General features: G+C 37.8%; 2 long non-coding RNA genes across 3 annotated transcripts; one reads left to right on the forward strand and one right to left on the reverse strand.

Annotated features, from left to right (window-relative positions):
• Positions 1–6,320: 6,320 nt before the first annotated feature.
• Positions 6,321–10,795, reverse strand: LOC149047883 (uncharacterized). The gene is made up of 4 exons (XR_016184592.1): positions 10,670–10,795; positions 8,582–8,644; positions 6,970–7,062; positions 6,321–6,623 (listed from the first exon to the last, which is right to left on the reverse strand). It is a non-coding gene; the product is annotated as an uncharacterized LOC149047883 (long non-coding RNA).
• LOC149047884 (uncharacterized) lies at positions 10,528–15,539 on the forward strand. 2 transcript variants are annotated; one of them, XR_016184591.1, is made up of 3 exons: positions 10,528–10,776; positions 14,146–14,214; positions 14,478–15,539. It is a non-coding gene; the product is annotated as an uncharacterized LOC149047884 (long non-coding RNA). The 2 variants fall into 2 exon arrangements; XR_016184590.1 differs by lacking the exon at positions 10,528–10,776 and adding an exon at positions 12,230–12,372.
• Positions 15,540–17,141: the final 1,602 nt, after the last annotated feature.

The raw sequence follows: 17,141 nt of genomic DNA on the forward strand, positions 1-17,141 counted from the left end.
ATTATCCATGAACCATTCGGAATTGAAAATGCTATTTGAAGAACAGTTATAAACATCGTAAATAAAACTGTTGTTTCATCGTTTCTAATTCTCCTTTTATTTTGGTGAGTATTTCCGAATACGCTTCTGTGTCAAAATTATTAAATCAGGTGGTCATGGTTGGACGAAAAGCTTTAATGCATCTCGCCCTAAGCGTTTTTCTAGGTTTTTAAATAGTATCAGACATTCTTTATAATGCAGGACTCACTGCATAAAAGTCTCATTCACACACATGCATACCTGTTTTCCCCGAAGAGTTGGCAGCTTCACCTGAGCTATTCAAGAGAATCTGAGAGTTCGAAAGGACCGATCGAGAAACTAAACTAAGATTGAGAAGATTTGACAAGTGAGTTGATTTGATGATTTATACTGAATATTTTCCATTATAGGTATCAATAAGTGCGAATCTTTGACAAATCTGTGACTGCTTGCTTTTGTATTTGCCACACCCGCCTTGCCTGGGAAATAATCTGAATGAACACTCTCTCCGTAATACGCCTAAGAAGGCTCCCACAACATGATCTGTTTTGCCTTGTGACTTTCGAACGAAGACGATGCAATTGAATTCACCCCAGAGCATTTGCCAAAGTTTTCGGCCTGCAATTTATAAGAATTTTCCCTGTTGTTCTTTCATGGTCTTAGTCAGGGTACGTTTGATGCTGTATTCCTAGGATCAACTTCTGAGCGTTATAAATTTTTCAACACAAAGATACGTGAGTCACTAAGAAATCGCATCTAACAGTTTGTCAGACCAGCTTAACATGTATTAGTCAGTATAGCTGTTTTTATTTCCTTTTAAATAAAAGGGGCGCATGAGGAGAAATCAGTAGAGTGCAAAATAATTCAATCCTAAGCAGGCGCTGCCTTTGTCAATGATGCGGACGATATATTTAAAACTTACGGTCGCTTTGGACTGTTCCTATGATTCTCATGTTTAGTACACCTGTGAAGTCTTACTGCAGGCTATCTAAAAATATGCTAAATTACTTGAATAAAATCACAGAGGGGAGAAATTCGTTCTGTTTACAGACTTGCCGAGATGAAACGCTCGTTTACTCTTATACACTTATATTCGTGTACTTTTACTGGATCTCGTCAATCTTGCTCTTTCTTCACCGTGGTAATGGGTGTCACGTTTAATCGCTATTTTTTCTTATCACTTTGTGCATGTAGACTAATCAAACGAACGCCAGTTAACGCTCACGAACCCACGCGGCAGGGTGAAAAATAATATTGCTCTCACGAGATGTCGATAACAAATTCTTCGTTAATCAATCCCACTATTAAATTTAGAGAATCACTTTTGCTGATCCTGGATTTTTCAATAGGCCAGGTTCGATGAAAGATAAATTTGTTTTACTCTTTAACCCAGTTTAAGTCCCACTAGTGACCTCGACAGAATTTCTCCTCACACTATCGGTTACAATATCAAGCAGACAAGTAATGAGAATAAAGAAAAGTATCAATTAGTGGATTATTGGTTGATCCAATTCCAAATTCTCCAAACTAACACCATATGAATTATATGGCAGACGGTAAGGAGAATTACCAATGAGATCTTGGTAGTTAAAGGGTTAAGAAATGTTAAGATCGAAAGAGTCCCTACAAGAGTGAGCCGTCTTTTGATTAATGCACCCACCGCCTGATAACTAGACACCATTTACTCAGCGGACACAAAAAAATCTGGTTTGTGACACAACGAAACAGCGTGCATGTGTATCATTTTTCTTGTTGTATTAGAAGAGCAGAGTATTAAGAATATTAAGGGTTGGTAACAAATGAAAACTATAGTGAAATTGTTCAAAACAAGGAACTTTTTTACCATAATACTACAGAAAGCAGGAGAAACAACCGAATGTTCGAAAATTTATTTAAGTCTTGAAAAGAAATTCCGTGATATTTACCAATTTTCTTTGAAGACGGACACATTCTAAGTAAGGCATCAGAGGTTCCGAAGGTTTCACTGTTATGCAAAGTTCTTAAAAGGCAAATTACTAAGAATATTAATGGTTGGTGGCAAATGAAAACTATACACAGACTGGTTCACAAAATGGAATTTTGTTGCCATGTTATTACAGCCGTATATAGGAGCAGTGGAACGTTTGTAAATTTAATCATAAAACGACAAACAGAAATTCGTGCTGTTAAACGTATCTTTCAAAGGCGAATGAATAAAGGGGGTAAGTTTGTAAAGAAACTGTGGTGCTGTGTCGGTGGGAAAGTATAACAAGCTAAGTCAACATGCAATCACGCTAAGCGAATACCAGAAGGGATACAGCTGTTTAGCATAATCCATGGATGGTACGGCTGAACATGGAAGTCCTCAAAGGAATTTAATTACATTTAGAAAGACATAATGTTTAATTTCCTGCCTCTCTGACCAAGTCACATACAAAACTTATTTACATTTCTTTTAAAAATCATAAGAGGCATAGTTCTTTTTGATTCGTTTGGCGGAGAAGCCCAATCGTTTCAAAGCTCGCATGCATGTGGTGCGTCTTCCTCATTCAGTTCGCGGCTGAGGAAGTCTTGATAAAAAGCCATTTCGGGTATTATTACCGTGTAACTGACTTAAGACATAATGACTGTTTAAAGACATGAATCATGACTCTTGGGCACACAGGAGGCAATCATGATATCTTAGAAGAAAATTAACTTCTTTCTTTCGTTGTAAACATGAACTTCAAGAGTGATAAGCTCAAAACGACCACAATTTCCAACATTTTTGTCGTTGTTTTCAGGACACTGAAGAATGGCTCAAACTGGATTGATTCTTGTTCCTTTACTCTTGTTGTCCATCGTGATTCTGGGTAAGATTTCCCAATATGCAAATCTGTTGATAAAAATCTTGTAGTGGACAGTGGACGGGAGCCTGGGAATATTGGAGCCCGGAGGAGTACTGAGCCGGGGTTAGAAAGGAAAAGGAAGGCATCGGAAAGAATGCGACCGAAACCAGATCATTACATAATAGATACCCCAACACTAGCACTTCTACTCTAAAACCCAGATCCCCGATCTTCTTGTCGCTAACGAATTGATTTTCTTAATTATTATCTCAGTGCAGAGTAGATCTCCAGAGATCTGTAACTCGGAGTCAGAAGTCACGTTACTTGCCTCAAAAAAACGACCTCGGGGGGCTGAATGGTCAGTCTTAACGGCAATAATAGGGGGTAACTCCAGTGACCCGAACGGGAGAAAAGAATGTGGAACACGATGCGAAGAAATTTGCGTGAGTCCAACAATATGGATAGATTGCATAGCCTTTGCGTCGATGGTTTTTCCTGAAAAGCCCTCAGCTTGCCAATGCTGGGGATACAAAAAGCTGCCCGACTTCGGGCCTCGCGTCCCAATTGAAAGGGCTACTTATTTAAATGGTTGGTGCGTAATGGAATGGTTCAGCTTTGGAATGACGTTGTAAGTGCCTAGAACCCAGTCCCCTCTGTTCCGAAGCCGTTTGACGAGGCTTCTTGGCCGCCAACTAAGTCAAGTGTATAACTTAAGTGCAACATGTGATTCGTTTCATAAATTTGTAGTGATAGTCGAGTTGGGAATTGATTCGATTTGTCTTTTTTCTGCATTACTGTTTATTAAATAAGGCTGCCTGTCAAGAAAAAAACTGTTCAAGTCTTAAATATATAATGCTGGTGTGTTATCTCCCTCGGTACCTGAACTAGGAAAGGTTACGTAGGAATAAGGTGCGGACTAAAATGAATGATCGACTGATAAATGAGACTTGTTTGTCTCAGTCTCTCAGCACAGACTGGGAATGTTATAATAGACTCAAATAGACCAAAATTGAAAATCAAGCACAAAAATACAACTATCCCAAAAATCCTTGAAAATAAACACATTTTTATCTGATGGAAATCAAATTTGCTTGATTTTCTCTCTTTGTGGAAAAAGTAACAAAGCTTGATTGTTTTCGAGAGATTTAGTAAACAGCACAGGGACCAAGGATGTTTGTTTCTAATACAGGCTAGTTGCTATGTATGAATTTACATAAGTAATGTTTTATAGTTTTATAGTTTTATAGAAATACCCTGCACTTCCAATGATTATCATCCTTAGTCCAAGAGGCGAAGCCACAATAATTTTTGATGAATAAAGCTTAGCATACAGCTTCACACATTTCTTCATGAATGAAATTCCAAGCCTTAAGCAGTCATCAATGTTCCCTGGGAACACCTGATTTTCTATCCCTAGTTCTCCATTCTCCATTCACCTTTCCCAAATTCCTGATTTTCCACCTCTAATTCTCTATTTCCCATTCTCCAATCTCCATTATCCATTCTCAATTCTCCATTTCCCATTTGCCATCGCCTATTATTCATTTCTCATTGTCCGTTTCCCATTTTCAATTCTCCCATCTCCTTTCCCCATTTACCATTTCCAATTTCCCATCGCCCACTCTCCATTTCCCATTGCCCGTTCTCCATTTTCCATTGCCTATTCTCCATTTCCCGTTGCCCATCCTCCATTTCCCATTTTCCATTACTCGTTCTTCACTTCCCATTCTCCATTCTTCATATCTCCTTTCAGTCATCCTTCCATAACCATTGGTAACTCGCATAACTCTGGTTTGTGTCAAGAGATAGAGGCACAACCATCTCCCTTCGGTTCTCTGAGAGAGACCAGCCTCTTAAGCAGAATTGGTGAATTCCCACCTATTTATTAACAAGACGTGAGTTGTGCCACTGACTGATTTACATCAGGATGTTTCTGTGGCAATTATGCACCAACTTTCAAGAAAAAGGAAGAACCAATTAAAAGCCGAAACAACTCAAGGATTAACACGAGAAATTAATTACTCTAAGCGTTAAGAGTTTGTACGATGAAATACGCAGTCGCAAGAAATTCTATTTTAGTGACACGAGACTTGTGGACTAAAAAAAACTGCAAAAGACAAAACTGCTTAGAAAGCTATAAAATTAAGTCGCAAGTTTATCGTTAGGCATTCTGTCTGTTCTAAGGGACGATTAAAGGAAAAATATTCGAAATCCATATCAGCAGAGTTCAAACTGATGTTTTCGCAATTTTCTGCAGAAAGTATTGTACTGGCAAGTCTTTTCCGCGCCTTGAATCTCGTTTAAATAAAAATTTTGGTGGAAAACTTTTGGTTGAGTCACAAGAAAATTTGCCAGATCCCCCCAAAGGCTCTGTAATATTCTTCAGGCCCCGGTTGTTCGAAGGGTGGATAACGCTACGCACTGAACAACCGTACCACGCTCTCAGGTAGTCAATTTTCTATAGTCCCCTTTAATACTCTGTTAGCAGAGACTGATCCCTCCTCCGTTCCCCTTGAAAACCATGTTACCCACCCCCCCTTCACCCTTCCTTTCACCCTTCATACCTTTGCAATTTGATTGATCACTCAAAACAACCCTTGCAATATCTGATTCGTTGTTTAAGTAAATTATGTAATCGGGAGCTCTTTTCAGAACCCACGATCGTCCCACAAACTTTTAATGATTGGGAGCTCTTTTCAGAGCCCGTTGGACCCCCGATCACCAAACAAACTGTATGTGATCGGGAGCTCTTTTCAGAGCTCGCTGAACCCCCGATCGTTCCACAAACTGTATGCGATCGGAATCTCTTTTCGAAACCCCCAACCATCCAATGTTTCTTCACATGATGCCGCCATACGTTGACGTTGTTTACCCAACGTTCAATTTGCAAATAAAAGACGAAGGTAGGTAGGAGATAGAGGGAAGAATCTGGAAGGCCCAAAACACTGTTTGAGCTGTTTTTTGGAAATAAAACTGAGCTGGTGAGCAGCACTTTGCGAACAATATTCTCCGACGCGTTTTTTCAAACTGTCGTAGACCTCTTCAGGGAGTTTTAATTTATAAATTAAAATTTAACGCCTGTATTTATAAGCCATAGTTAGCGGCTATAATGGGGCCAAAGACCTAAAAGGCTTGGCCGGACATACGAACAGGAACAAGGGAAATTTGAAAATCTTGTGGGTAAGGTGAGAAAAATATTATGAGAGCCACGGTTTTAGCTAAATAAAAAAAAATACAAATTTAAAAAATTGTCAAAAGAATTATTAAAAACATTTTTTAAAAGTTATTTGAAAAATTTTTCAAAAAACTATTTTAAAAGACTGGATACCGACTGGTGGAATCTGGTCTCGAAAGTGTGGGGCAAGCTCCGGCGCAAGGCGAACGGAGATTTCGGCACAAGATCCAGTCCACCTCAAAAAGAGGAAAAAGCTTAAAGGTGCGACGTGGATTAAGGTGTCGCTTCAACCTCAAGAAATTGAGACACTTGTCCAAATAACTTTTATTTCATAATGATCTCAAACAGGGTACATCTTAACAGACGGTCTCCATGGATACAAAATAGTCAATACAAACACAATACAAAATCCTTGATATAAGAAAAAGAACCATGTAGATAACCTTTATTAACTGATTCTGATCTTGTAATATTTCTCGTTTAATTATTTATTGTTCATTCAAATATTTTTTGGCAGAGATAAGGCAAGAGAAGCGTTGTTTTTTTTGTGGAAACATATGGATTGGTGCCACGGTCAATACAAGTTGTTGATAAGAATAACCTGCTTCATGATATGGATCTGTCTGAAATTGAAAGGAAATAAAGTTTGAAAGTTGTAAAGGTGAGCTAACCCAGAAAAAACATGTTATATAGTTAACGTACAGAGTGTTAAGAAAATAAAACAGCCATAAAACACGAGTTATGCCATTTTTTTGCCAATAGTTAAAAAATGCATAGATACAAGCCATACAATGATGGATTAAACATTCGGCTTTATGTTTTATTTACCGACATAGACAAATGCTTTTGAGAGCTTACCTGAAGAGAAAAAAAAATCAGGGCCATCCTACATAGTATGGATAGGTTTTCCATATCTCAGGAGGCTTACCATTCGTAACATAACAAGAGTCATCACTGCTAAAGACGTACCTGGTTGAATCTTGCCAGAAGGTCATTGATGACCTGTGGAAACCCACAAGGACACCAGGAATCTGCCCAGGGGATGAACTGGCTTTTAAGCTTCTGGTGGAAAAAGAAATAAGAGAACATGTAAGTGTATTTACAATGCTACTTAGGGACTAGAGAGGGAGACCTTAAGACTTGGTGAAGTGCTTGGTTAGCCATTTACAATAGCAAACGTAACAAATAACTTTGTTGTTTTTAGCTCAAGAATTCAGTTGACAAAGAGCCTGTGGTAAAAGTTAAAGTATCTGGAGACGGGGTGAGAATGTCCCATAAAAGCTTCCTATTTGTGTGTTCATTTTCACTTCTTGGTGAAGGTCAGTGTGTGCTGTCAAGTTCAGGTAACTTCTTGCTTTTAGGTGTAGTATTTATTAATATCATTATTTTGACTCAATGGTAACTGCACAAACATGTATTTCATTATGTTGCATTCGTTTAATTTTGTTCCTTGTGTCACTATTCACAGGAAACCATACCTTTGCACTAATTAAAGGATGTGAAGGCTATGAGACCCTTAACACGGGGTTTAAAAATGTCCGATATGCCATAAGTAAGCTTGTGGAGCAGGGATACATGGAGATTGATGGAAATAAAGTTCACCTACATTTCCATCTGGGAGGTGACTACAAGGTTAGTGAAATCCATGTGCTTTATGGTTTTTGATTTAAGATAGAAAATATCATGGCTTAAAAAGTGACTGTTAAAATGGTTTTCTTCTCTTTTTACAATAATTCCTGTTAGTTGCAATGGGCATGAAAGGGGCAACATCAAACAACTCTTTCATCTAATGTTTAATCCACAAAAAATTAAAGACAGGCAAGTACCACTATTAACTTTTAAAACATTTTTGCAATAGTTAATCAACATGTTACAATGTTTCATGAATATAACTATATTAAAAAATGAACACTGTGCAACTATGCCTGTAGGTGCAACATGTCTGTCTTCTATGACACTTACAATTCCCAAAGCACGAAGAGAAAGTTCGGGCCCAATTGGACAAGAGATCCTGGATGCTAATCTCTGCCACTGTTCGATATCCCTCCAGAAAACATAGTCATCAATGAGCTTCACCTAATGTCACGAATAACCGATAGACTTGAGCGGGGACTGATTTTAGAAGTACTCGACTGGGATAAGGTTTGTGATTTTCTTTGTAAAAACAATACTAATTACTATTTTCAAATAACCTCAAAATGGCAGTATTCAGCTTACTTTTGTAAATGTTCTTATTTTGTGTTAGACTGAAAACAAGACAAACCTGCTAATCAGAGAAAAACAGGAACACCTCGATAAACTTCTGGCGACAGTTAGATCAATAGGAATCCCCTTAAATGTGTGGAAAAATACAGAAAAAAATTGAGTGGACTTCTCTTCTTGGAGCTGCGAAGCATTCTCTGCTCAAGAACCAGTGAACTGCTCAGTCTGTAGTTATCTCGCTCTTTTTGTTTCATTATTTGTCAGTCGTCTCTTGAAAAAGAGTTGTTGGACTGTACATGGGTAGATGCAGTCGTTTGGTTTAAAGTTATAATCATTTTAGAATAAAGTAGATGTTTTAAGCATAATTTTATTGACATACCATACGATGGGAAAGGGCACAGAATCGTGTCACTGGCCGAACGCACTAGCACTGGCTGGTTAGCTGTTGAATAACAGAAAAATGTTTGTTTCTTTCTTTAATGTTTACAGTTCTTATATCAAATAATAATCAGCCTCTAATTATTGTCCTAAATAATGGGCAAAGACGAAGACTAAGACGAAATCACAGTCTTGCTTATTTATTATTAAAAATACCATATTTCCTGTTGACGTGCCTCTATTTAGAAGAAGACGTCAAAATTGCAAGAAAATAAGTGACATACTTGAAATACATATTTTTGGATCAAAACAGATCAGTGGTCATTGTCTTACTCAACTATTCGTTGCGTCTATAAAGGCTTTTAAAACAATCCACTTTACTTAGATTAATTAAGTCTTTGTCCCTCCCCCAAGGCACGAACTCAAAATACTTCTACCCATTATCATTCTTGCACATAACCCTAGTAATCGCAGATTTCTACTAACATGACATGCTTTCATGTCTCTATTTTCCATCTGGAACGGTTTAAAAAAGAAACAATTGTCATGGCCATACATCCCTGTGTTGGTTAAAGTTTGGTAGCACTGTCAGAGCTAAACCGCAAGATTGATTTTCGATAAACTCGCATAAAGTCTAGAACTTACTTAACAAAGGGGCAAATTAATGAAAGTCAAGGGTGAAACGTGTTGTTTACGCTCTTTGAAGAATCATTTCTCTATACCAATACAATTTTGATGAAAAAAAAGCCCACAAGAAAATGTTTTTTTTGACTTCAAAGTCTTGGTCATTGTATGTCTATTAGATGATAAATTCCTAAAAGCAACATTTAAATCCTAGGTTTAAGACTTTTTAAACACAAAAATACGTGGATGAATACGAAATCTCGCTTAACTTTAGCGCAGACTACCTTATCGTGGATCAGTTTATGTAATTGTCTTTTCTTGCTTTCAAACCTCGTAAGCTCATGTAAACAGACATCTTGTACTGATTTACTGTCAGTTTTTTAAGGTAATATGCCACGAAGCCGATTGAGCTGTCTATCCGACATGGTCATAGCAAACCTTTATGCGGCAAAAGATTCGACAGACGAAGCGCTAATGCCCGAAAGGTCAACTTGGATACTCTTTACGGTGGCCAATTTACATTATCAACTTACTTGATAAAACCAAGTTTAATTATTATACTCCCTCACTGACGCAGTACCACAGTTTCTTTTGAAACTTCTGCCTTTTTTTTTGGATCAAAACAGATCAATTGTCAGTGCTTTATTCAACTTTTCGTTGCGTCTATAAAAGGCTTTGAAAATCAGACCACTTCAGTTCGATTAATTAAATGTTTGTTTTCCTCCCCTAAGGCACGAACTCAAAATACCTCTACCCATAATCATTCTTGCACATACCCACAGTAATCCCGGATTTCTATTAAAATTGCATGCTTTCATGTATCTATTTTCCATCTGAAACGGTTTAAGAAATAAAAAATTGTCATGGCCATACGTTCCTATGTTGGTTGGAGTTTGTAACATTGTAAGAGCTAAACTGCAAGATTGACTTCTGATAAGCTCGCATAAAGTCTAGAACTTTTTTCGACAGGGGAGCAAATTAATGGAAGTCAAAGGTGAAACTACTGTTTACGCTCTTTGAAGAATCACCTCTCTATACCAATGCAATTTTTGATGAAAAAGCCCACAAGAAAATCTTTTTGTTGTTTTGCTTAAAAAAAGTACAAACACAACTCAATAGTAAACGGTTTTCTGAAGAGTCATGTTTTCGAAATTCGAAGTTTGAAAAGACCGAGCAAGGCTGACCTAACTTAAGATGATTATCAATGAGCCATTTCCCAATTGAAATTGCTATAGAAGAACGGTACTCACATTGTGAACAAAACTATTGTTTCATCGTTTCTAATTCTCCTTTCAGTTTGGTGCATATTCCCAACTACGCTTCTGTGTCAAAACTATTGAATCGGATGGTCGGGCGAAAAGCTTTAACGCATCTTGCCTTAAGCGTTTTTCTAGGTTTTTAAATAGTATCAGACATTCTTTATAATACAGGCTTCACTGTATAAAAGTCTCATTCACACACATACCTGCTCTCCCCGAAGAGTTGCCAGCTACACCTGAGCAATTTCAGGAGAATCTGAGAGTTCGAAAGGATTGATCGAGGAACTAAGCTAAGACTGAGAAGATTTGACAAGTAAGTTGACTTGATGATTTGCAAATCTTTCCCATTATAGGTATCGATAAGTGCAAATCTTTGATAAATCTCTGGCAGCTGGCTTTTATATTTACCACACCTGCCTTCCCTGGGAAATAATCTGAATGAGCGCTTACTTCGTTATATGTCTAAGAAGGCTCCTACAACATGATCTGTCATGCATTTTGACTTTCGAAGGAAGACGATACAATTGGAATTTGTAGACATTCAGATTTTTTTCCCTCGAAGCCTTAATATGATATGGTAATATGCCATTGAGCCGGTCAAGCTGTCTATCTGAGATCGTCATAGCAAACCTTTATTCAGTAAAGCATTCGACTGACGAATCTCTAACGCTCGAAAGGTCACCTTGGATACTCTTTACGGTGTAAGTTATATTATTATACTCCCTCACCGACGCAGTACCACAGTTTCTTTAAAAACTTCCGCCCTTTATTTTTGGATCAAAACAGATTGATTGTTACTGTTTTACTTCACTCTTCGTTGCGTCTATAAAAGGCTTTGAAAAACAGACCACTTTACGTCGATTAATTAAGTCTTTGTCCCTCCTCCAGACACGAATACAAAATATTTCTACCCATAATCATTCTTGGACATAGCCGCAGGAAACCCGAATTTCTATTAACATGACATGCTTTTATGTATCTATTTCCATCTGGAACGGTTTAAGAAAGAAAAAATTGTCATGGCCATACATCCCTGTGTTGATTGGAGTTTTCTAGCACTGGCAAAGCGAAACCTCAAGATTGACTTTTGATAAGCTCGCATAAAGTCTAGAACTTACTCAGCAAGGCAGTAAATCAATGGAAGTCAAGGGTGAAACTTACTGTTCACGCTCTTTGAAGAATCGTTTCCCTATACCAACGCAATTTTTTATAAAAAAAAAGGGTAATTCAGCGTTATCAACTGAGTTGTAAAGGTAAGTTGGCCACCGCAAAAACTGGTCAATTTACGTTTTCAACTCAGTTGATGACACAAATTACCCCGTTATTCTCTCTCATCCAAAAAGCACCACAGTTTCATTAGAAACTTACCCCCTTTACTCTTTTGATGAAAAAGCCTACAAGAAAATGTTTTTATTTGTTTGCTTAAAAGAAGTACAAGCAAAATTCAGAGGTGAACAGTTTCTGAAGAGTCATGTTTTCGAAATTCGAAGTTTGAAAAGACCAAGCAAAGCTAACCTAATTTAAGGGGATTATCAATAAACCATTTCGAAATTGAAAATGCTATTTGAAGAACGGTTCTCTCATTGCAAATAGAACAATTGTTTCTTTTTTTCTAATCCTCCTTTAAATCTAATGCATATTTCCAACTACGCTTCTGTGTCAAAACTATTGAATCGGATGGTCATGGTCGGGCGAAATCCTATAATGCATCTTGCCTCAAGCTTTTTTCTAGGTTTTTAAATAGTATGAGACATTCTTTATGATGCAGGCTTCACTGCATAAAAGTCTCATTCACAAACATACCGGCACTCCCCAAAGAGTTGTCAGCTACACCTTAGCTATTCAGGAGAATCTGAGAGTTCGAAAGGACTGATCGAGAAACTAAACTAAGATTTTGAAGATTTGACAAGTAAGTTGATTTGATTATTTACACTGAATCTCTTCCATGATAGGTATCGATAAGTGCAAATCTTTGACAAATCTGTGGCAACTCGCTTTTGTATTTGCTACACCCGCTTCGCCTGGGAAATAATCTGAATGAGCACTTACTTCGTTATACGCTTAGGAAGGCTCCCATAACATGATCTGTTTTGCCTTTTGATGATTTACACTGAATACTTTCCATTATAGGTATCGATAAGCGCAAATCTTTGACAAATCTCTGGCAGCTTGCTTCTGTATTTGCCGCACCCGCCTTGCCTGAGAAATAATCTCAAACAACACTTAGCTCGTTGTACGCCTAAGAAGACTCCTACAACATGATCTGTTTTCCCTTTTGACTTTCAAATAAAGACGATACAATTGAAATTTGTAGACATTTAGCCTTTTTTTTTATCCCCGAAAGCTTTCAGCGTTCCATTTTTATTGGATTTTTTGCTGTTTTGATTTCATAGTCTTGGTCATGGTATGTTAATTAGAAGCTAAATACCTAAAAGCAACATTTAAATCCTAGGTTTAAGACTTTTTTGACACAAAGATACGTCGATGGATACGAAATTCGCTTAACAATAGTCCAGAATGCCTTATCATGGATCAGTTTGTTAACTGTTTCGACTAGCTTTCGAGCCTCGGAGGCTAATGTAATCAGACATCCTGCACTGATTTTCTGTCAGGTTTTAAAGGTAATATGTTACAAAGCGCTAACGCTCGAGAGGTCAGCTAGGATACTCTTTACGGTGGCCAATTTACATTATCAATTTAGTAGATAAAATTAAGTTATATTGTTGTACTCCCTCACCGACGCAATATCACAGTTTCTTTAGAAACTTCCGCCCTTTATTTTTTAATGAAAACAGATCAAAAGTTACTGTCTTACTCAACTATTCGTTGCGTCTATAAAAGGCTTTGAAAAACAGGGCACTTTACTTTGATTAATTAAGTCTTTGTCCCTCCCCCAAGGCACGAACTCAAAATACTTCTACCCATTATCATTCTTGGAGATAGCCATAGGAAACCCGGATTTCTATTAACATGGCATGCTTTTAAGTATCTATTTTCCATCTAGAACGGTTTAAGAAAGAAACAATTGTCATGGCCATACGTCAATGTATTGGTTGGAGTCTGGAAGCATTGTCAGAACTAAGCCGCAAGGCTGACTTTTGAAAAGCTCGCATAAAGTCTAGATCTTTCTCAACAGGGGAGCAAATTAATGGAAGTCAAGGGTGAAACTTATTTTTTACACTCTTTGAAGAATCGCTTCTCTATTCCATTACAATGTTTGATGAAAAAAGCCCGCAAGAAAGTCTTTTTGTTGTTTCACTTAAAAGAAGTGCAAACACAGTTCAATAGTGAACAGTATTGAAGAGTCATGTTTTCGAAATTCGAAGTTTGAAAAGACCGAGCAAAGCTGACCTAATTTAAGATGATTATTAATGAACCATTTCGGAATTGAAAATGATATTTGAAGAACGGTACTCACATTGCGAATAAAACTATTGTTTCATCGTTTCTATTTCTCCTTTTAATCTGGTGAGTAGTTCCGACTACACCTCTGTGTTAAAACTGTTGCATCAGATGGTCATGGTTGGGCGAAAAGACATGAATCATGACTCTTGGGCACACAGGAGGCAATCATGGTATCTGAGAAGGAAGTGACTCCATTTCTTTCGTTGTAAACATGAACTTCAAGAGTTTTAAGCTCAAAAAGACCCATAATTTCGAACATTTTTGTTGTTGTTTACAGGAACCTGAAGAATGGCTCAAACTGGATTGATTCTTGTTCCTTTACTCTTGCTGTCCATCGTGATTCTAGGTAAGATTTCCCAATATGCAAATCTGTAAATCAGAATCTTGAACATTTGATAGTGTAGTGGACAGGGGACGGGAACCTGGGAAAATTAAAGCCCGGAGGAGTACTGGGCCGGGGTTAGAGAGGAAAAGGAGGGAATCGGAAAGAATGCGAACGAAATTATATCATCACAAAATAGATATCCCAATGCTAGCACCACTACTGTAAAACCCAGATCCCCGATCATCTTGCCGCTAACGAATTGATTTTCTTAATTATTATCTCAGTGCAGAGTAGATCTCCAGAAATCTATAACTCGAAGTCAGAAGCCAAGTTACTCGCCTCAGACAAACGACCTCCAAGGCATAAATGGATAGACACAATACGAATAAAAAAGGGTCTCTCCAGTGACCCGGAGAGGAAAAAAAAAAAAAAAAAAAAAAAAGAGGGGAATGCAAAAAAATTTGCTTAGAAGATCGGACAGGTTGCGTATCCTTTGCGTCGAGGGTTTTTGCCTTAGCTTGCCAATGCTGGGGATACAAAAATCTGCCCGACTTTGGGCCTAACGTCCCAATTGAAAAGGCTACTTATTTAAATGGTTGGTGCGTGGGGGAATGGTTCAGCTTTGGAATGCCGTTGTAAGTGCCTAGAACCCAGTCCTCTCTGTTCCGAAGACGTTTGACAAAGCTTCAGGCCGCCAACCAAGTCAAGTATATAACTTAAGTGCAACATATGATTCGTTTCATAAATTTTTTTAGAGATAGTCGAGTTGGGAATTGATTAGATTTGTCTTTGTTCTGCATCACTGTTTATTTAATAGGGCTGCCAGTCAAGATAAAAACTGTTCAAGTCTTAAATGTATATGGCTGGTGTGTTATCTCCCTCGGTACCTGAACTAGGAAAGGTTACGTAGGAATAAGGTGCGGACTAAAATGAATGATCGACTGATAAATGAGACTTGTTTGTCTCAGTCTCTTAGCACAGACTGGGAATGTTATAATAGACTCAAATAGACCAAAATTGAAAATCAAGCACAAAAATACAACTATCCCAAAAATCCTTGAAAATAAACACATTTTTATCTGATGGAAATCAAATTTGCTTGATTTTCTCTCTTTGTGGAAAAAGTAACAAAGCTTGATTGTTTTCGAGAGATTTAGTAAACAGCACAGGGACTAAGGATGTTTGTTTCTAATACAGGCTAGTTGCTATGTATGAATTTACATAAGTAATGTTTTATAGTTTTATAGTTTTATAGAAATACCCTGCACCTCCAATGATTATCATCCTCAGTCCAAGAGGCGAAGCCACAATAATATTTGATGAATAAAGCTTAGCATACAGCTTCAGACATTTTTTCATGAGTGAAATTCCAATCCTAAAGCAGTCATCAATGTTCCCTGGGAACACCTGATTTTCTATCCCTAATTCTCCATTTTCAATTTTCCTTTCTCAAATTCCTGATTTTCCATCTCTAATTCTCTATTTCCCATTCTCCAATCTCCATTATCCATTCTCAATTCTCCATTTCCCATTTGCCATCGCCTATTATTCATTTCTCATTGTCCTTTTTCCCATTTTCAATTCTCCCATCTCCGTTCCCCATTTACCATTTCCAATTTCCCATCGCCCACTCTCCATTTCCCATTTCCCGTTCTCCATTTTCCATTGCCTATTCTCCATTTCCCGTTGCCCATCCTCCATTTCCCATTCTCCATTTCCCATTTTCCATTTCTCGTTCTTCACTTCCCATTCTCCATTCTTCATATCTCCTTTCAGTCACATCCTTCCATAACCATTGGTTACTCGCATAACTCTGATTTGTGTCAAAAGATAAAGGCACAACCATCTCCCTTCGGTCCTTTGAGAGAGACCAGCCTCTCAAGCAGAATTGGTGAATTCCCACCATTTATTGACAAGACGTGAGTTGTGTCACTCACTGATTTACATCAGCAGGATGTTTCTGTGGCAATTATGTACCAACTTTCAAGAAAAAGGAAAACCAAATGAAAGCCGAAATAACTCAAGGATTTACACGAGAAATTAATTGCTCTAAGCGTTAAGAGTTTGTACTAAGAAATACGCAGTCGCAAGAAATTCTATTTTAGTGACACGAGACTTGTGGACTAAAAAAACTGCAAAAGACAAAACTGCTTAAAAAGCTATAAAATTAAGTCGCAAGTTTATCGTTAGGCATTCTGTCTGTTCTAAGGGACGATTAAAGGAAAAATATTCGAAATCCATATCAGCAGAGTTCAAACTGATGTTTTCGCAATTTTCTGCAGAAAGTATTGTACTGGCAAGTCTTTTCCGCGCCTAGAATCTCGTTTAAATAAAAATTTTGGTGGAAAACTTTTGGTTGAGTCACAAGAAAATTTACCGGATCCCCCCAAAGGCTCTGTAGTATTCTACAGGCCCCGGTTGTTCGAAGGGTGGATAACGCTACGCACTGAACAACCACGCTCTCAGGCAGTCAATTTTCTATAGTCCCCTTTAATACTCTGTTAGCAGAGACTGATCCCTCCTCCGTTCCCCTTGAAAACCATGTTACCCACCCACCCCCCTTCGCCCTTCCTTTCACCCTTCATACCCTTGCAATTTGACTGATCACTCAAAACAACCCTTGCAATATCTGATTCGTTGTTTAAATTTATCGCACCTTTTTCCTCTCCTGGGATAAAGATGCGATTTGAGGCAACAACATTGCGATTGGTGAGAAGATTCTATTGCAGAGAGCCAACTAGATTACAAGAATCACTAGTGATTTCAAAATGGATCCAGCGCTGGATAGAAATACTAATTTACAGACCTCTTCTTTTCTTTGCTAAAGCTAGCCAGGTGACTGCCATGACTTAATGGTCATGGAAATTCCATCAATTTATTTTTAAAACATAGTTTTCTGACGGAGAAAAGTGTTCAACATTTACTTTTTTTTATTTTTAGTACCCAGT

The sequence above is a fragment of the Pocillopora damicornis genome, chromosome 3 (assembly GCF_964200805.1).
Source record: "Pocillopora damicornis chromosome 3, jaPocDami1.2, whole genome shotgun sequence".
In the NCBI taxonomy this organism is placed as follows: domain Eukaryota; kingdom Metazoa; phylum Cnidaria; class Anthozoa; order Scleractinia; family Pocilloporidae; genus Pocillopora; species Pocillopora damicornis.